Here is a 20056-nt window from a genome sequence, read left to right as displayed (position 1 = left end):
TGTGTGTGTGTGTGTGTGTGTGTGTGTGTGTGTGTGTGTGTGTGTGTTGTGTGTGGCCAGCCAAACTCCAACCTAGAAAGACTAGCAGATTCCTTGTGAATATCTTGAAATATGAGACTGGTACCCTTCTAGGCACAAGGAAAATGGTCTTCTCCCTTGTCTCACAATCTATCTCCCACACACTCAAAGACACCTATTTGTCATGGAGCTCTCCTGGGCAAAGCTCTGCAGCCTTCTAAAGATGATTGAAACTCTCTTCCAAGGGGAATTAACCTATTTTTTTATCACATCACGTGGCAGAAGGTTTCTTGCCAACCATTTATTGACTGACACATAATTTTCATGTTTGTGAAATACTCTTTTATTTTTTTCATTTAAAAATTAGCTTTGTTTTCCTTTTAAGTGTGCCCCGCCTTGGGAACCCTCACCCTGGGCAAAGAACCAGAATCAGCTAGCATCTTCCATTAACACATACAAACTGCAAAGACCACCAGGCCTTATCCGCTCGTTCCCTAGCATAACCTGTTTTCCCAGGCCCTCAAAGCTCCAGGGATAAGACGAACAAGCAGAGGTCATGGCTGCAGTGATCACAGGTCCCAGTGGTGAACCCCTGGAACCTCAGACTGATAGCTTCTCCCAGCTTCCTCAGAGGTCCTCAGGGACCTCCCTTCCACTCTCGAAAGAGCAAAACAAGTCCTTCCTTCACACTTCTTTGCTCCCCCTGCCCCTCCTGGTGTCATGATCTCCAAATAGACTCCTAGATGCTGACCTGATATGGCCCTACCTGGCAGAGATGATGGCTCCCATCTCAGAGGCAAGGACATGCTGATCCTGCTATGGTTTGCTTTCACCTGTTGCTCTACTAAGCTGGGAAATGCCCTGTCCTACTGTGTTGTGTACGCCTCAGCCAGCCACTTCCAGCATCCTGAGTCACTGCTAGCACAAGTATTCAGGGTCCTCTTGTTTCCATACTTTGTTCCCTAGGAGGAAATTCCCAGTTAGCATTGGGGCAGCTAAGTCTAGAGTCCCTGGTCACAGGCTTTCTGTTGCACTTGAAACAGACTTACTAATAAAAATGGATACATCCCTTCTGTAAGATGGTTTGGCAAATAGCAAAGCCATAGCATATGCCAAACATTAGACATGTTTACCTACAAGCACCATCTCAAGACGTCTGAAATCAGATGTTGAAAATGGTTCTTACTGATATGAAAGGGGAGTGATAACAGGCCAGATAGCATGATGCATGCCTGTAATCTGAATACTTAGCTAGCTGAGGCAGGAGACCAGGGACAAACTGACCTACACAGCAAGACTCTATCATAACTCTGGCAGATATGTACATTTACATGTATATTATGTACTATGTATACAGATTTGTGTATTCATATGAAAACTCTGGAAAACAAATGAGATCATAAATATATTGTTTCTACATTTTCTTCATCTGTATTTCTCAGTACTTCTTATAATGGACATGCAACCCTTTTGTAATAAGAAATTCTTGGTAGATTAAAAAATGATCAGTTCCACACACCATCTCTCCCTTCCTCCTCCTCTAACAACCCTTAAACTATTGGGTACCAAATTTCCCACTTCAGGATGATCCTTTCAGTGAAGTGAGAGGAGTATCTGGTATCTACTGTGGATGAGCCTTCACTCAATGCATACATGAATCTTCTAAGGATACATAGCTGCAAATACATAATGTATAAGTTCCTTGGGTTGTCATAAGGAAGTACCACCCACTGGAGAATTTAAACAATAGAAATTAATTGTCACACTATCTGGGGCTATGAATCTCAGCTGAAGGTGTTGGCAAAGGCGATTCCTACTAAGAGCATCTTTCTTTGTGGTCCTTCTGTCTTCACGTAATCTTTTTTCTATAGCTGTATGTGTACATTTTGTTGTTGTTGTTGTTTTGGACTTTTGGAGGTGTATGGAACATGAATCATATTTGATTTGGACCTACCTTTTTTGTTATTGGATATTTTATTCATTTACATTTCAGATGCCATCCCCTTTCCCCATTTCCCCTCCCTAGAAAACCCCTATCCCACACTCCCTCCTCCTTTTTGCTTTTATGTCATTTTAATTACATGCAAGTATTAAGGTCAGTTCTAGGTTGCAGGACTAGCAATACAATAAATGCAAATAGTCAAGGAACAAGCAAGACAATAAACATAGTTAAAGAACAAACAAGGCAATAAAAAAGTTCTGTGAACATTCCCATAATCACTGTTTCTAAGGGCTTATCAGGATGCCCAAAATTTCTGAACCTACTTCCCCATCCTAGCCCAAAGTCATTTTCATGTCTGAAGCCTACTGTCTTGGTCTAGCTTAAGATTTAGATTCCTGCCTGAAATTACTTCTTTGTTCTAGCCTAATGTCAAATTCCTGCCTGAAGCCCAATTCCTTGTCCTTGGCCAATGTCAGATTGCTGCCAAGCAGCCCATTTCCTTGTCCTTGGCCCATGTGAGATTCTTGCCAAGCAGCCCCAAAAGCTCTTTGCCTCTCCCCCTTTTTTATTTCATAAACAAGACTGAGCCTGTCTTAGGTCATTCTGACAGGAATGCCTTCCTTACCCATCATGAAATATGCATTATCCAAAGCAATGCACTTTTGTCTTAGGTTGGTAAGGCTCTGTGCAGAATCTTATGCAGATTTGGGCCTACTCTAATAACTTTATTTTTAAATTAATCACTTCTTTAAATATCCTGTCTACAAATACAGTAACATTTAGAAGAGGTGCTGGGTATAAGGATTTCAACACATGAATTGGGAAAGGCAAACACAGTTCAGCACCTGGCAGAACATCTGTTTATATAACAGGTTCCCTGGCTGGCTGAGAAGTGTCCCTGTCTTCCACCTTGACCCTGGGTTCACACTATACTAAGTATACAATTATTACACATTGCTGTGGACCCTTATTCTGATATCGTGAAATTTTAAACTTTTATTTGTCTCCTTGCTGTGAGGTCATTGCGGTTGGCTGAGCACATTAAATTATAAAATTCATAGAAACTAGATTTTGAACATAGAAAATGAATTCTATGTTGTGCTGTTTAGCCTGAAGGAAAGAAAATTCCAAAGACTTAGTGCCAATTCCAAAGAATTGGCACTGCCTAGCCTAGCCTAGCCTAGCCTAGCCTAGCCTAGCCTAGCCTATCCTATCCTATCCTATCCTATCCTATCCTATCCTATCCTATCCTATCCTGTCCTGTCCTGTCCTATCCTATCCTATGCTATCCTATGCTATCCTATGCTATCCTAGCATTTCCTGTTTCTACAAAGGTATCTCAGAAGTCAGATATTTAAAAAAAATTTTTTTTAATGTCTTATCCTTTACCAAATCACAGATTGGAAAGGTCTCATGTCATACACTTGCTAGATCATTTCATACAAGTGCAATTCTGTTTGCTTAGAAAAGAATTGCTTTTCCCTGGCCGAGCCCCTTCTCAATTGATTCTGAACTCCTCAAGTGAAGACAGGCTGATTGCTGCTCTGTTGAAGTAGCTCTGAGGGCTCCTCACTGGCAGGAGATGGACGGTAGCTCCTGACTCCTCATTTAATCCAATAGCTAAGAGTCTTTACTTATGATTTAGCTTAAAATTGGGTCTTGGAAATTTTCAAGTACATTTTTTCACAGAAAAAAAAAATAAAGCATCTATCAAGTAAATGTGGCCTTCAATTACGTATATATATATATAATCTTCAGTGTCTCTCCAGGTGATGAGTATGTCTAAAATCCACTTATTGTCCATAGACTATAATACATAACACTAGAGCTGACTCCCAATTATCCATTCATTTGTTCACTTCTGGAGCCTTTTTCAGCTGTTCCTTTACATTTCATTACCCGTTAGCGTTCTCAAGGAGCCTGCATGAATACAAGGAAGAATAATGGGAATCCAGATATACCTTGACTTAATAACTAAAAGCTACATTTTTCTTAAAAAAATAATAATAATCAGCCTTTTCTGAATATCAGCTATAAACAAACAAAAAAAAAAGTTCACGGTTAATCTCTAAGTGTGAACATTTCCTGCCAAATCAGGTGTAATGTAATGACTCATTATGTAATGTAATGACTTACTAAATATCCACTTAGTTTTCTTTGTTATGATCTTCATAAGATTAACATGTTATACTTAAGAAAGTCACTCCGGGCCGGGTAGTGGTGGTGCACACCTTTAATCCCAGCACTCGGGAGGCAGAGGCAGGCGGATTTCTGAGTTCGAGGCCAGCCTGGTCTACAGAGTGAGTTCCAGGACAGTCAGGGCTATACAGAGAAACTCCGCCTCGAAAAACAAAACAAAAAAAACAAAAAAAAAAAAAGAAAGTCACTCCGGGTGGTCCTGGTACAGCACACCTTTAATCCCAGCACTTGGGAGACAGAGCTAGGCAGATTTCTGAGTTCTAGGACAGCCAGGTCTACAGAGGGAGTTCCAGGACAGCCAGCGCTACACAGAGAAACCCTGTCGAAGAAGAAGAAGAAGAAGAAGAAGAAGAAGAAGAAGAAGAAGAAGAGGGGGAGGAGGAGGAGGAGGAGGAGGAGGAGGAGGAGGAGGAGGAGGAGGAAGAAGAAGAAGCAGCAGCAGCAAAGGAAAAGGGAAAATAAAAAGAAGTGGCAACTGTCTGGCAAATATTGAAGCTAGAAATGTACAAATGGCTGGCAAAGGAAAAAAATCAATTCTAAGGATATTTACTATATATTATCATAGTAAATATATTTTAATCAAGATGATTTGAATGATATCTTTTATGCAAGCCTATGATGACCTATGATGACTGGCCAAAATGCTCCCAGTTTACAAGTTTAATAGCATTTGTGCCTCTATATAATTTTAGAGTTCAGGTAGCCATAGCAATGGTATCTTTTTCATAAGAACATAAGATTACAATGATAGTGGTAACTCCTGTAAACTCTTCTGTGACATATATTATTCTAACTGCTTTTTCTCTACAAATGGGTAGCACCCCTGTGTTATGAAGTTGTTAACACTATTGTCGCTGTTTCTTCAATGAGAAAATGGAGACTTAAAAGCCTGAGATCTAACATGTATAAGGCATGGCACTGTGGCACATGACCAGGCAATCTAATGTCACAGTTTTCCTGAACACAGATAGGTAAGGTGAACTCCAGGTAGATATGCTAGTTTTCCGCTGTGTACCTTACATCCTCCTCTGATTCCACTTTTAGCTGGCCTTCGCTTTCATGCTCCTACTTTCCTTCAGTCCAGATTACTCATGCCACCGAGTCATGTTTCCTTGTCACTGTCCCATCCTCTCCTTCTCAAAGTCCTAGCCACCACAAACATGAGCCAGGATGCATGCTTCAACATGCTCAGCATCACTTCTCTTTAAGGAGAAAATAGGAAATGCTATCCTGCTGGGCAATACTCAAGGATACCGCTGACTACCTGGGAAGGTGCTTGACCATCACTAGATGTTTCTGAAAGTATCACTTAAATGGAGTCGAATGTTGAATACTTTCTAAATGTTGGATTCCCTTGAGTACTGTCTCTTTGTTCCTAACACAACTGATATCTCTCCTCTGTTTTCTTTATGTTCCTATCTCTCCTCAGCTAATGTACTATCATGTGTACATTTGGTTGTAGGCACGAATCAAGCATATCAGAATACCTTAAAAGATAATGTGCTTTATATTACAATACCATTATAAAGGAGTTTGGCATAAGAAAATGGTTACTTTTCTTTTGAAAAAAAAGTGTTTCTTTTGTGTAAATTTGTTGCACAAAGTGATGCATTGTGCAAGAAATTCTCATTCACTGGTATGGTGATACTCTTCTGTGATCCCAAGCACGGCAATCAGATCTTCAAGGCTAGCCTCAGCTATGCAGTATGTTAGAGACTGGGCTGGAATACATGAGATCCAGAGACCCTATCACAAAGGAGGGAGGAAGGGAAGAAGGGGTGCCCTGGAGCAAAGGCTCATTGGTTAAGAGCATTTGCAGAAGACCCAGGTTCTGTTCCCAGTATCCACATGGTGGCTCACAACCATCTCTAACTCTAGTTCCAGATGATCTGAGTCCCTCTTCAAGCTTCGTGCACTGTATGTATATAATGTATACACATACATTTATTTATACAGATACACAGTTAATTATGAATTGGTTTGTTAATTAATTAATGAACATTTTGAGGTAGAGTTTCACCATCTCATGGTCTAGCTTACTTGAAACTCATTTTGTGTACCAGACTTACCTTGAACTCATAGAGATCCACCTGCCTCTGTTTCCTTGGTCCTTGCATTAAAGGCATATGTTACAGCATCCAGCTAAATAAATGATTCTTTAAAGCAAAGAAAGAAATTTTCATTCAAGTAGAGCATGTAATTTGTATAACTTCTATGCATTCCCTACCACCTTCGACTGCCACTAATCTCCTTCCATTTCCCAAATAGCTCTTCTTCTGGGTTCATATTTCTGTATCATTAAATTTAGACTATGCATATGAGAGAAAACACGTGTTCTGTAATCTACAGTACCTAATCTACAATACCTGTGCTTGCAGTTTGAAATGAATGGGTTTATTGCATAGCGAACAAAAGAGAAAAGCAAAGATCAGCAAGTAGTAGGTAGATAGGAACAGCAAATAGATAGTGAAATGTTTACAGCATTGAGTAGAGATGACGGGGGTAGCCTGACTGAGAGAACAATCAAAAGTAACTTTATTAAATCCAAGGCTTACCAACATCCAGGAGAAAACAAACAGGGAAGTTGAGGCAGTCAGAGAAGCGCCCCGCTGAACTTTCTCTTCACCAGTGAGATTTTAGCTTCTGTTTTCCACCATGAACATTTTATCCCATGGGATGAACAGTAGTAACCATTCCAGGAAAACACTTTATCTTCTAGCTATTTCTCAAGAATGCAATGTTTTTAATACCCTTAGCACTGCTTGCTGTTTGCTGCGGTTAGGATGGGAAAGGAGGGTGCAGCCTGGCCTGACCTTTATTGCTTCTTTTTTTTTTTTTCTGATCTGGAATTCAGTTTGGTGTTGTTTTTGAAAGCCCTTTAGATATGTATTAGGCTATCTGGTTAAGATCTCTCTCATTTTTTTTAAATATGCTTGAAGCTATAATTTTCCCTCTCAGGGCCATTTTTATTGTATAGGTTCTGAAATAGTGTGTTTTCATTTTCATCTGATTCCAGGATTTTACATGTTTTTCCCTCCTGACTTATTCTATGGCCTACTAAATATTAATGTATTGTTCGATATCTTTAACTTCTATTTTCTGCTCTTTCTCTTGTAGTGAATTGCTAGATCTCCTCTTGTGATGAAATAGAATTGTGCATCTTTTTGTTTCTCATTTTATTGTTTCTAAACTTGCTTTATGGGGGGCTGGAGAGATGACTCAGGTTAAGAGCACTTGCTGCTCTTTCAGAGCAGTCCTGAGTTCAATTCCCAGCAGCCACATGGTGGCTCACAACCATCTGCAATAAGATCTGCCGTCCTCTCCTGGTGTGTTTGAAGACTTCTATAGTGTACCCATATAAATAAAATAAATCTTAAAAGTAAAAAGAAATTTTAAAAAAGACTTCCTTTATGTCATTAAATCAAAGGAAGGTAGTGTATGGTCTCTACTGATGAAGGTTCTAGAAGCTGCTAAGGAAATGTGTATTCTTTTATCTAGACTGTTCTGTAAATTCAGATGTTCAAAAAATGCCCCGTGATCCTATAGGATCATTTAACTAATATTCATTTGTTGTTGTTATTGTTGTTGTTGATAACTAAATGCACAAGTGACATAGTTACATGATGATTTCCTAATTTTCATCTTTTCATCTTCAACTCCCCCTGCACATCCCCCAGCCTATCTAAAATAATTGACCTTCATCTTTATTATTGTTATATTTGTGTGTGTGCGCACGTGTGCGTGTAAATTCAATCTGCTGAGTCTGTTTGGCATTACTCATATGTGTACAAAATTTAGTGCTAACCACTTGGGATTGGATAACCTATTAGTGGCTCTTTTGTAGAGAAGATTCTCCCTCTGTGTTAATATTTTAAATCCCAATTACCTATGAATCTGACTACAGTATCAGTGTCATCCATTATGAATTTGTGAAAGCTGATTCGTGTCTTTTTGCCCTGTGGTGTTTGCTTTATAAAATTGGTTGTGCTAATGCCAAGGGCATATATGGTTTTAGTTTTTATATCCTCTGGATAGAGCGTTCCCTTCTGTGATGCTGTCATCAGTGGATCATGAATTCCCATAGTTCGTGTTCATCATGGAAAGCTATTTTCCCTTCGAGGATAGTTATGCTGAATATAATAATCTGGGTTAGCAGTTGTTGTCTTTCAATGATTGATACACCATTCTATGCCCTCCAGGATTTTAGACATCCTGCTAAGACACCTGCTATTAGTGTGATATACTTATATCATATGAGTAGATCCTTCTCTTGTAGCTTCAGTTGTCATTGCTCTGTGTATTTAGTGTTTTAAATATATTATACTTAATACATAAAATGTATAGATATAATATATAAATATAATATGGTGTGAGAAGTATTCTTTCTTTCTTTCACCCATTTGATGTTCTAAATATTGCAGTCATATTTTAAATCGACGGTGGCTCCCAATCTTGCTTGTTCTTAGTCAGCCACCATCTTCTCGACTAGCCTATGCCTGAGGCAGCTAAATATCGCAGCCACTCAGCTCAGGCCACTGACTCAGGTGGCTAGAGACACTGCCTCTGCCACCCATGAGACGCCAGTCTGGGAGATGGCTCTGCCAATCTTCCATGCTGTCTCCACAAGGCTAGGCTGAGCCTAGACCATCCCACCATCCGTGTGGTACCTGGTAGGAAAGAGACTCTAATGCTTACCTTATCCAAAGGCTTTATATATTTGGTAATGCTCAATAACAAGATGCCCACACAATTAGATCTGTAGCCCAATACCCAACCTAGATATATCAACTACCTTTGACTGCTAGAGACACGTGCACATCCGCTGCCATGTCTGACCCCCCTTCTCTCTCGTCCTCTCTCCCTCTCCTTCCTCCTCCTCTTCCTCTTCTCCCTCCTCCCACCTTAGCACCTTCCAACTTGCAAGGAAAATATGCCGCTACATCTACATACCTTCTAGGACCTGGACAACCATCTTTTTCACAAAGTTTGAGACAATTTCCTCCATATTGTTGAATTTGTTTTATATACTTTAGCTTACACTCCTTCATGGTCCATGCTTGGTAAACCTTGACTTTTAATGATGCCCCAGAATCTTACATGTTCTACCCACATTTTGCTTCTTTCTTTAGTATTGCATGAACAGTATTTTCTAGTTTGCCTACCTTATCTTCACGCTATGATATTTCATATAGTCTATCAATGAGACTTTCTCCTGAGTTGTTCAGCTTGTTGAGGTATTTGCTCCAAAAGTTTTTGTTTAATTTTTTCAGTGTTTCTACCTCTTTATTCAATCCTTCTTGTGAAAGAATGTATCTTCTACTTTATTCAGATGTTTATTTATGCAGTCTTTGAATTAATTTAAGAGTTTATTCAAATCCTTTTTTATTAGATTGAGTAGCATTATAATAATACTTTTTTAACTTTTTGGACATTATCTACTTCAATTCCATTGGAATCCATTACAGTAGTACGTCTGATTTTTTAATAAATTTTAATGCCTTGGTTTTTCACAGTTCTTGTGTTCCTGTTAGGACTAAGTCCTTGCTTGGATTTGTTTTGTTAACATAATGTATTTTAATGACATATGAAGCTGACATCCAGGGCTGACTTCCAAAAGCAAGTCCCAGAGGCTCCATGAAGGCAGTGGTCTATTTAAGCTGCTGCTGAATCAACAGTCAAGTGTCATATGTCTGCCAGTACTCTGTCCCTTGGAAGCTTCCCTTCTTGTATAACAGGAGCCTCTGCTGGCTGCGCTTACCCTTGCAGCCTGTGGGCTTTTTTATATACTGTTGATGAGGCTTTCTAATGAGTTGTTCAACTTGTTGAGATATTTGCTCCAAAAGTATTTGTTTAATTTTCCGGTGTTTCTATATCTTTATTCACTCTCTCTTTCACATCCTGTATCCTTTTCTGTACTTTTTCCAGCTGATTGTTTATGATCTCTTTGATGCTCCCAAGCATAAAGAGAAGCATAGCTTCTTTGATGCTCCCAAGACTCCCCCGAATTCATACACCCTGAGTGGTTGATGATTTTTCCTATGATGGCAAAGCAAACAACATCATTGAGAACTATATAGGCAGATCTGTCTTCATGCTTTCAAAACCTATACAGCATTGAATGCCCTGCTTGAAGGATGAGACTGTGGACACCAAGTATTTAAATGGAGCTTCAGAGCTCTCAGTCCTAGTGACAAGTAAATCCATGGCAAATGGGTGAACCAGAGATCAGGTTTTTATTGATCCAAGATTTCAGATTCCACAGTTTTCTTCAGTGGTGGATCCAGCTCTTTGTCACTGAGGATGGGTCTACAATCCATGGTACTCTTCAAAGTCTTAGTTTTGAATCCTTTCATCTGAACATGTTGCTATGCCAATATCTAGCCTTCACCATCTCTATGGCTGCTTCTCATGGCTCTCTCCTACCCTGTGGCTGCGTCATGATCTCTCCTTTGATTCTGTCCACAGATATGTTTATTTCTTCTTCAGGGGAGAAGCAAAACAAACAAAGGAGTTCCAAGAAATTTGCAGGATTTCTAAAGACAGTAACAAATGACCACATTATCTGTATTCCTTCCCCCCAAAAAATACTGTAACTTATTCATTCACATCTTGTTTATTTGTTTGTTTTCATATTTATTATTTGGGACTCTAGTACCATTATCGGCAGCCATGAATCAGTAGCTTGATTTGAGATCAGACTTTCCTAAGGCATATGATCCAGTGGGAAGGGAGGTACCTAGAGTCATTTGAAGCTTAGGGTCGAAGGACAGGGTATTGGAAAAGCAACATAGAGCAACTTCTGATTTAATCAAGAAAATATTTCTAACTTCAGACAAGAAAAATGATTTTATCCTATGTATTCTGCCCATGTATATTTTGTTCATCTCAGTGGCTAGTCCTCTTAATTAAGTTTTAGATATGCCATACATATACACAATATGGTATGATTACATGTACCTACCACTACACCCTTTAGCCTCCTTCTTTCTCTCTCTGAACATCTTCTTCTGTGCCATTAGTCCCTTTGTTACTTTCATAATTTTAGGGCCATATACATATATTTTGAGCCATATAAATATAAATTTATAAAAGTATGAGCCAATAAAATATATTTAAAATTGCTTGCATGGTGTATCTAGGGGTTAATTTGCTTGAGTTTGGGTAACTCAGTGGTGGGAAAAACTAAAGAAAATGCCACTCTCCCTCCATGATAATCGTTAATTGCCAGTATTTCCTCAAGAAGGGATGGGGACTCTGTGGTGGTGGCCCTGTCCATGGTAGAAAGTTGAAGAACCCAGTCAAGTACAGAACCTATGTAGATATGCATAGGTGCTCTGGGGCCATGATTTCAGTGGCTATGTCATATCTAGATGGTGGTTTTCCCAACATTCCTCCATCCTCATCATCTGTCTCTTAGGTTTTTACCCTCCTCCGCAACATTCCCTAGATATGGATGTCCCATTTACATTTGAACACATATCAGCCACTTATTCTTAGCACATTGACCAGATGTAAATCTCTGGATTACCCTTCACTGTCAGAGAGAGAGAGAATATCTCTGCCCAAGGTTAAAAAAGCTCTGGTCTAAGGTTATAAACATAAATATTTAGAAGATATTTTTATAGAATGTCATTAGTCAAAACAAAAGCAGTAGGTTCCAACACAATTTCTTTCCATCAGAAAACAATTAGTTACCACCACCAACCCCTACTGCTTTTGCCACAACCACTAAAAAAAAAAGTGGGGGGGATGCTCCCTGTAAGCAAGCATCTCATGCCTGGAAAGTGATGATGAATTTTTTTCTCCAGCAGCCTACAGAGCAGCTTCCAGCACTGGGAACGCCAGCCAGCCAGACGGGAGCTTCCAGCTTGGTTTCTCTGTCCTCTCACCAGTGTGTAGTGTCTTCAGCAGTAGGATCTTACCATCTAATTCTGGAAGGCAGTTAAGAGCAATCATTGGCAATAGCCTGTATTGTTTTGAGAGGTTCTAGGACATGTCTAGCCAACAACTCATAAAGAGGTGTCCTTAACTTGACATTGAGCTTTTCCGCTTAAAAACTCATGAATTTTGGAACCAACTTTTCCACCCATATAGTGTACTTTTGTTCAAAGCTTGGGGTTTTTTTTTTCATACTACTTTTTTAGTTAGCATATAAAGTAGGAGGCTTCCATATGTCCTTTTGTTCTTGTTATCTCTCTGTTCCACTCCCACCCTTTCCCCATTCTCCAGATCTGTCTTTATTTACAGTTTTTCACACCTATCATTCCCTACCCTCTACTTTCATAGACCTTGTCTTTTACAATCTTCCCCTCTGAATACCTCCCCATCCCTTGACTCCTTTCTTGCTTTCCCGCCTCCACCAACAGTCCGTTAGCTTAACTGCAGAAATCTAAACCTCTGAAGCTAGGACTCACATATGAGAGAGAATACAGTGTTTGTCTCTCTGGGCCAGAATTACCTCATTCAGTATCTTTTCCAGTGCTATCAATTTGTCTTAGGGTTTTGCTGTTGTGAACAGACACCGTGACCTAGGCAACCTTATAAAGGACAACATTTATTGTGGCTGACTTACAGGTTCAAAGGTTCAATCCATTCTCATCAAAGTGGGAGCATGGCAGCATCCAGGCAGGCATTGGTGCTAGAGGAGCTGAAGGCCCCTAGGAGAAGATTTGCATCCTCCGGCAGCTAGGAAGATGCTCTCAAAGCTCCACCCCCACAGTGACGTATTTCCTCCAACAGGTCACACATACTCCAACAAGGCCACACCTCCAAATAATGCCACGCCCCAGGCCAAGCATACTCTAACCACCACACCATTCCTTTGTAAATTTTACAATTTCACACTTTTTATACATGCATAAACTACCACTGTACATATTACTGAATTTCCACTATCCATTTACCAGTTAATGAACATGTGGGCTAATTCCATTGCCTAACTCTCACAAACAAAGTTGCAGTGAAGATGGGCATGCAGACATCTCCGTCATGGAATGATGTTTCCCTTGACTTTGGCTTTGGTTTAATACAAGAGCCAGATATAGAAATGGGGAGCCACACCTTTAATCTCAGCACTTGGGAGGCAGAGGCAGGCGGATTTCTGAGTTCGAGGCCAGCCTGGTCTACAGAGTGAGTTCCAGGACAGCCAGGACTACATAGAGAAAACCTGTTTCAAAAAACCAAAAAAAGAAAGAAATGGGGAGCCTTCTGTTGGATAAGGATTTCTTTTTCTTTTCTTTTTTTTTTTTTTAGAACAACTGAGCAAAATAAAATTTCAGTTTATTATTGGACATTGTTTCACAATAGACATCAAACAGAGCAAAAAATAAAAAATAAAAATAAACAGCAACTTGATAGACCAAAAAAAAGGAAAAAATCTTTTTATCTTTGGCCTTTTTAATCATCTCATACAAACCAACTACTTATAGTACAGCTAGGTACATACACAAAAAAAGTTACTGGAATGCTTGGAATAAGATTGTTTTGTTGTTGTTGTTTTTGTTTCTTTTTACAAGTTTTTTTTCTCCTTTGAGATTATAATGAGCATGGTCACACCATAAGTAAACTCTGAAGTAGGACAGGAAACGCTCTGAAGACTGATTTGGTCACCTGTTATCGTTAAAAATGGCTAACCCCTAACAATATGTACAAAAATATAAAATATAAATAAAAAATACAAACAAATTTTCCTTTTAAAGTATTTTTAAGAAAAAAAAGCAGGGCCTGGGAAGTTCTGGTTCTCTTTTCCTCCCACGTTGCCAGTTCATGTTGTGGTTTTGGAGGGGTGGTGGAAAGCGCACGTCATCTCTGGGTGGCACTGCCCGCTGTGGGTGGGCGGAGCCTGCTTCTCTACTGGAAGGTGACCACCTTTAAATTCTGAGATGGGATGTGGAGGGGGAATAGGTCACGGTGTAGCAGTCTCAGCTTCCTCATCTTCATCTCCATCCTCTTCCTCACTGTCACCTCCTTCCTCCTCCTCTTCCTCCTCTTCCTCTTCTTCCTCCACCTTCTTCCTCTTGTTCATCTACCTCATTATCAGCCTCCTGCTCCCCATTTTCCTCATTTTGAGCGTTCCTATTAGCAGGTGCAATTCTTCCATTCTCTGCCTCCTCCACAACTTCCTTCTTCTCCTTTAAGTCCTTGGTGGTGATCTCGGAGCTGGTGTCCACTATAGCATCTGACATGGTGGGGCACGCCAGTGGTCTGATGCAACTAGTGAGGATTAATTAGTGGAATTCGAGGGCTCTGGTGAGAAAGCTGCTGGAGTCCGCATTGGAGGAGGCGGTGGTGGCTAAGATGGCTGCAGTGAGCGCGGAGCACGACCTGGGAACAATGCAAAGATGGCTTTTCGGAGCAGCCAGTGTTAGGGGCTTTCTATGAGACAGAAAACACAAACCATCCTAACTCCTTGAACTTGAAAGGGACAAAGTGGGTAAAGGATAAAGTTAGAGGCGAGACATGAATGCATGCTTGTAAACCTGTGTACTCTAGACCGAGATTCAGGAAGCTACAGAAACCAGCATGAGATACATAACAAGGTCCTATCTCAAAACAGAAAAAAGAAAAAAAAAAAAACACGAGTTAAACAAATATGAAGAATGTCAACTGTGCACCCTCCTCATATATAGCCAGTGTATGCTTACCATCTCATCCACCACTGGGAAGCTGACTCGGCTGACTTCCTCTGTATCCCATAAGCAACGCTGGGACACCCCACTCCTCAAGCTACTTCCCTTAGTAATTCTTACGTTTGTCACTGCCGATTAGCTGGATTGTACCTAAAAGAATAGCCAAAAGGTCAGAGGTATATCTCGGTTGTAAGCACTTATGTAGCATGCACAGGACGGTGCAATGAAAAACCCAAGCACAGCAGTACAAATATCCAATGCAAAGTGTCAAAACCCTCCAATCGCTCTAAAGGAGTTTATTCTCTTTATCTCTTCTTTAACCTCGGTCAGGGTCCAGGACTCACCAACCAACTGAAAGCCTACTGGGAGATACTGATTTGAAATCACTGAGAATTGAAAAAAGCAAGCCTTTTTGACACATGATTGTAACAGTTACTACCTCCTTAACCTGTACTACCCTATATAGCTAGGGGGAAATTTTCTTCCAAGTAGTAGAAATCAGTCTCATCATTTTACCTGTGATGACTGCGTGCTCGTGGGCTTCAAGGTCACTCTGCTTTTTACACTGGTTCTCCAGTAGCACCTTCTTTTCCTTGTGTTTTTCTCAGACTCCCCCACTGACATTTTGGTGTTTCCACAAAATGCCAACAACTGCACTGCAGGTTACGTTTTTTCATGACTTTCCATAATGATGACCCAACTTCATGCTGACCTTGACTATAATATTCTACTGCAGATGGTATTGCTTGGCATTATATGAAATTAACTGATTAGAGCTCTGCATTGTGATAAAATTATTTCTTGATGTTTTAAAACATCTGTTAATATGTAACTCCGACGGCCCTGGAACTCATTATGTAGATCAGTCTGGCTCTGAACTCACAAAGATCTGCCTGCCTCTCTGATTAACGGCATAGACCAGCATATCCAGCTCTGAAATAATTATTTTTATGGAAACCTTTTAGTATGACTACTACAGAGCTAATTGTTATGCATGTCTAGCTTGTGATTCTGACTGAGAATTTTACACATGCCTGTAAACTCTGTAACAAAAGCTGAAGGTTTGCATTAATGAAAAAAAAAAACAAAGGGTTTGGTTAACGTGAACAAATCTAGAGTCTGGAAATTTATACTCCACATATCTTTTTCCTATTCAGCTTTACTGTTATTCTAACTATGAAGACGTCTACAAAGAATGGTCAGGTTTCTAAGAGGCCTTTTCATTCCTCCACTGTTATTAGTCAAAACTACTTCTTGGATACATTGTTTCAATTTTGTTCCTTAGATGTCTTTTCCTCTCTCTCTCTCTCTCTCTCTCTCTCTCTCTCTCTCTCTCTCTCTCTCTCTCTTGCCTGCATTCTTTATTCATGCACATTCCCTATTCTTCTGTGTCTCCTACACTGCTTTTGCCTCCCATGATCTGGTCCAGTGTCTCTGGCGACAGACTCCAAGTAACAGCATGGTATTCCTGAGAAGGGTTGGATCTTAAAAAGTTTGAATGCTATAACCATCATACAAGGAACTAGATAGCTTATAGGTAGTAAATATTTATTTTTCACTGTTCTGGAGGCTAAAAGACTAAATTCATCATGTTGCCATGGTGATAAGATCCAACTTCCCCATGAAGGAAGGGCAAGCAACCTCCTAGGTCTGTTTGATAAGAACCTTAATTCCACTCTTGAGAACTGTGCCTTGAAGATCTATTCACCTCCCAAAGACTTCACCTTTTTCACAATTAAAATACAATGACGTCATTGTGTCCCTTCCATTTCCTTCCTCCAACCCTTCCCAAGCATTCTTCTGCTCTCTCAAATTTTTGGCCTCCATTTCTTTAATTGTTTATATATTCATACATATTTATATGCTTAGGAACATGTGTACACACACACATATGTTATATATGTGTTATAATATATATATATATATACATATATATATATATTTAAGAATGTACATATTAACACAGTCTGCTCAATCCATATAAAGTTTTACTTGTACGTGTGTGATTTCAGGGCTGACCGCTTGGTATTAGAATACCAATCTGTGGGCTCTTCCCTGGAGTACACTCCTTCTCTTGCTCTCAGCATTTCTTGGCTGCCTGCAGCTCTTTGTCTAGTGTTTTTAGACCTCATTGAATTTAGTCTTTTTGACACTATTGTCTTTGGGACACAAATATTCATCGGCCTTGAGCCTACCATTTTTTTTATTCCTTTTTATGAATCACCCATTTCTACAGCAGAAATGTTTCTCTACTTTAACTGAAAGTTAATCCAGGAAGTTCTACCTGGATTTCTAACCTAGCCCAAGCTCTCTGTATATTACCAAACATGATTTCTGTCAAACAGTGGTAGTTTCTCCCTCAGTGTTTGTTGTTTCCCTACCATGATAAAGGAAATTGTTCTTATTAGCAGAAATATAGTTCCTTGCTTGCACTACTTGTGGATTCTACAGCCTTCCTTCCAGAAGACCCTAAGCTACCACATGACCTCTGGCTATCACCTTAAACCTAACTTGCGAGTTTTATAGACCCAGGTTTTACCAAGAAATCCAAATCAAAACCAAGAGCTATATATTTTGAGTAACCTGCAAAATGTACCTGCACACTGTGTAGTGACTCTAGTAGGACTTCAAAAATGAGTCAGAATACAGCAAATTCCTAACATAGGCCTTTAAGACACACTCATAATGGTCGCATTTTCTATGGTTGGTAACCCAGGAGCATGTTAGCTGCTGCTGTTGCTCACACTCTAATGAGGCTACAATCTAGTTCCTGGAAAGAGATGCTGTCATTTCAAGGCTGAAAATATAAGAGATTCCAAATTCACTCAAGTATGTGCCACATTGTCCACTCCATAGGCTGAATGTCTATCCACAAGACAGAATATGCCAGGTTTTGTAACTAACCTCAGGTGATAGGTACCCTTCCTATTTTATGTGTGTGTGTGTGTATGTGTGTATGTGTATTAAATTACACCTTGATTATATAGCTACATAATTATATTCTATTCAACACAACCTTTCAAAAGTCATATTATCAAAAAACTTTATCATACTATTAGTGGAACAAACAATAAAATGTGGAGAGTAAATCAGCTTGTCATTTGCCAACTAGTGTTTCTGACGTGCAGGCTAGCACACTTTCTTGTACAATGCATAACCCCTTTTTAAAGCCTATCACTAGGTGTCAGAAATATTCTTGGTCACTTCAAAGAGCAGAATCAGAGCCAAGAGATAAGAAATACAGTTTTTAGCTCAATGTAATAAAAGCCTAACCCTGTATCAATAGACTGGCTTCCACAATTGGACACATTCAAGCCAAACTTGGAAGGTCTGCAGCGGGGGACTTCTGGACCCTAAAGGAGATCAATCAGACATCCTTTAAGAAACATTCTAAGCCTAAGTTTCTAAAACCTGCTCTGCTGTCCTGGTGGGGAGTAACATGCTTGCCCATTAGCCATGCTGAGGAACAGAGGAGGAAAAGAAGGATTGGCTGAAGGATGCTAGAGATAAATTATCATCACCTGGGCACCATGTTCCTTTTAACACTTCCTCCCTCCAACCCCCCATCCCTGTCTCTCGCCAGTTACAGTGTTTCCAACTTTCCTCCAGGGCAGGAGACAGTTCTTTATGTTCTGAGAATTATCTGAAGTGCCCCATGTATCACTGTGTAGTTCATATGTGTGCACACGCTGGGTCGACACAAAATTTAAATATGCTCTCGCTTGGTAGATTTCAATCCAAGACAGGTATTTGAGGTACTGCTCTCAGGGCTAGCATTTTCCTGGATTTCAGAGTGAGGGGCTGTGAAAAGAGGTGACATTTGTAAGTTTTACTGCTGCCCCTCTTCAGTTATTGTACTGATTTGCACAGGGATGAACAGATGTATCTTCTTCACTCAAAGATATCTTGCTTTTTAAAAATAACCCGTGTTACCCCTGAAATTTGCACAAAATAAGCGCAAACTTAACCACTACCCAAATCACAGAATTTAGCCCATATTTATACGTACTTTTTGGCTCATGGAGATTTTTTCTCTTCTTTTTTTCACCTGTATATCTCAATTATTTTCTTCAAAGGCACACTTAGTTGCCTGCTGCACAAAAAGAAACCAATATGACACAATTTTAAAATTATATTTAATGGTGTTCATGGTGTATTCTGCTTGGTAAGAAAATAAAAAAAAAAAGGTTAGACAGAGGCCAGAATCCTTTATCTGCAAAGGATGGCTGGCAGAGAAAGAAGACAAGCTACTTGGTCCCTGCATTATGTGGTCTACAGCAGTCTGGTACTTTCTTACATTGCCCCAAATTCCCTTTATTTTACTTTCAACATCCAACCTTTCCAAATCTTTCTTCCCTCCAGGGCTCTCCTCCATTGCATATACTGTGCCTAACCACTGTTCATATACTGCAAAGATTACTAGGCCTCAGAAGATCATTGTCCCCCAGTTACAAATCACCATTTGCACCCAAAACCTTTAAGACCCCACTCGTGAGAAAGTTACATCTTTTATTAATCCAGACCAACAGCAACTGGTATGCCACACCACTCTGATGCTGGACTTGGTGACTTCCCATGGCCATGATTATTTCAAACTCATGTTTGGGTTGAAAAGTATCCTGAGTGGGTATCTCCTTACTTGTGCACCCATAGTCTATCTTGCCTAAGTAACCTCTCTCAAATTAGTGATTGAAAACAGCAGCCATTTATTTAGCCTGAGATTCTGTTAGGCAGCTCTTTGGATCTTGGATTCATAGTCTGATCCTGCTGCTGGATTGGCTGGAGGCTGAGGAGAAGCCTCAACTGACATTACTCACCTCAGAACCACAAGCTCTCTCCCCTTCCACTAGGTGGGCTAGGTCATGTGGCAGCAAAAGGTTCTTAAGAAGAAAATTATGTTCAAGTGATCACTGTGTGTATGTCCGTGTTTAGAGTTTGCCAGTGTATTTGATATGAGAGAATACTATAGACTTGCAATCTGTAGATTGCTCAACCATTATAAAGCCCAGCATCTTTTCTTAAGGTTGAGAATCACTAAATATGATTCAAAGGAAACAAATAATATTCCTTTAGAGATGGGATAAAATAAAGTCTCCTAAGCCGGGCGGTGGTGGCGCACGCCTTTAATCCCAGCATTTGGGAGACAGAGGCAGCCGGATTTCTGAGTTCAAGGCCAGCCTGGTATACCGAGTGAGTTCCAGGACAGCTAGGGCTACACAAAAAAACCCTGTCTAGAAAAAAAAAAAAAAAAAAAAAAAAAAAAAAAAAA

General features: G+C 39.9%; 1 protein-coding gene and 1 pseudogene across 1 annotated transcript in view; one reads left to right on the top strand and one right to left on the bottom strand.

Annotated features, from left to right (window-relative positions):
• The window catches only part of Kcnq5 (potassium voltage-gated channel subfamily Q member 5), a 540403-nt gene that overhangs the window by 480154 nt on the left and 40193 nt on the right, over positions 1–20056 (top strand). The gene's annotated exons all lie outside the window — the stretch shown is intronic.
• LOC114621052 lies at positions 14064–14343 on the bottom strand (annotated as a pseudogene).

The sequence above is a fragment of the Grammomys surdaster genome, unplaced genomic scaffold (genome assembly GCF_004785775.1).
Source record: "Grammomys surdaster isolate TR1022 unplaced genomic scaffold, NIH_TR_1.0 171, whole genome shotgun sequence".
Classification (NCBI taxonomy): domain Eukaryota; kingdom Metazoa; phylum Chordata; class Mammalia; order Rodentia; family Muridae; genus Grammomys; species Grammomys surdaster.
Note: the sequence above shows the minus strand (reverse complement) of the source record. Positions and strands in the feature narration are given on the sequence as shown.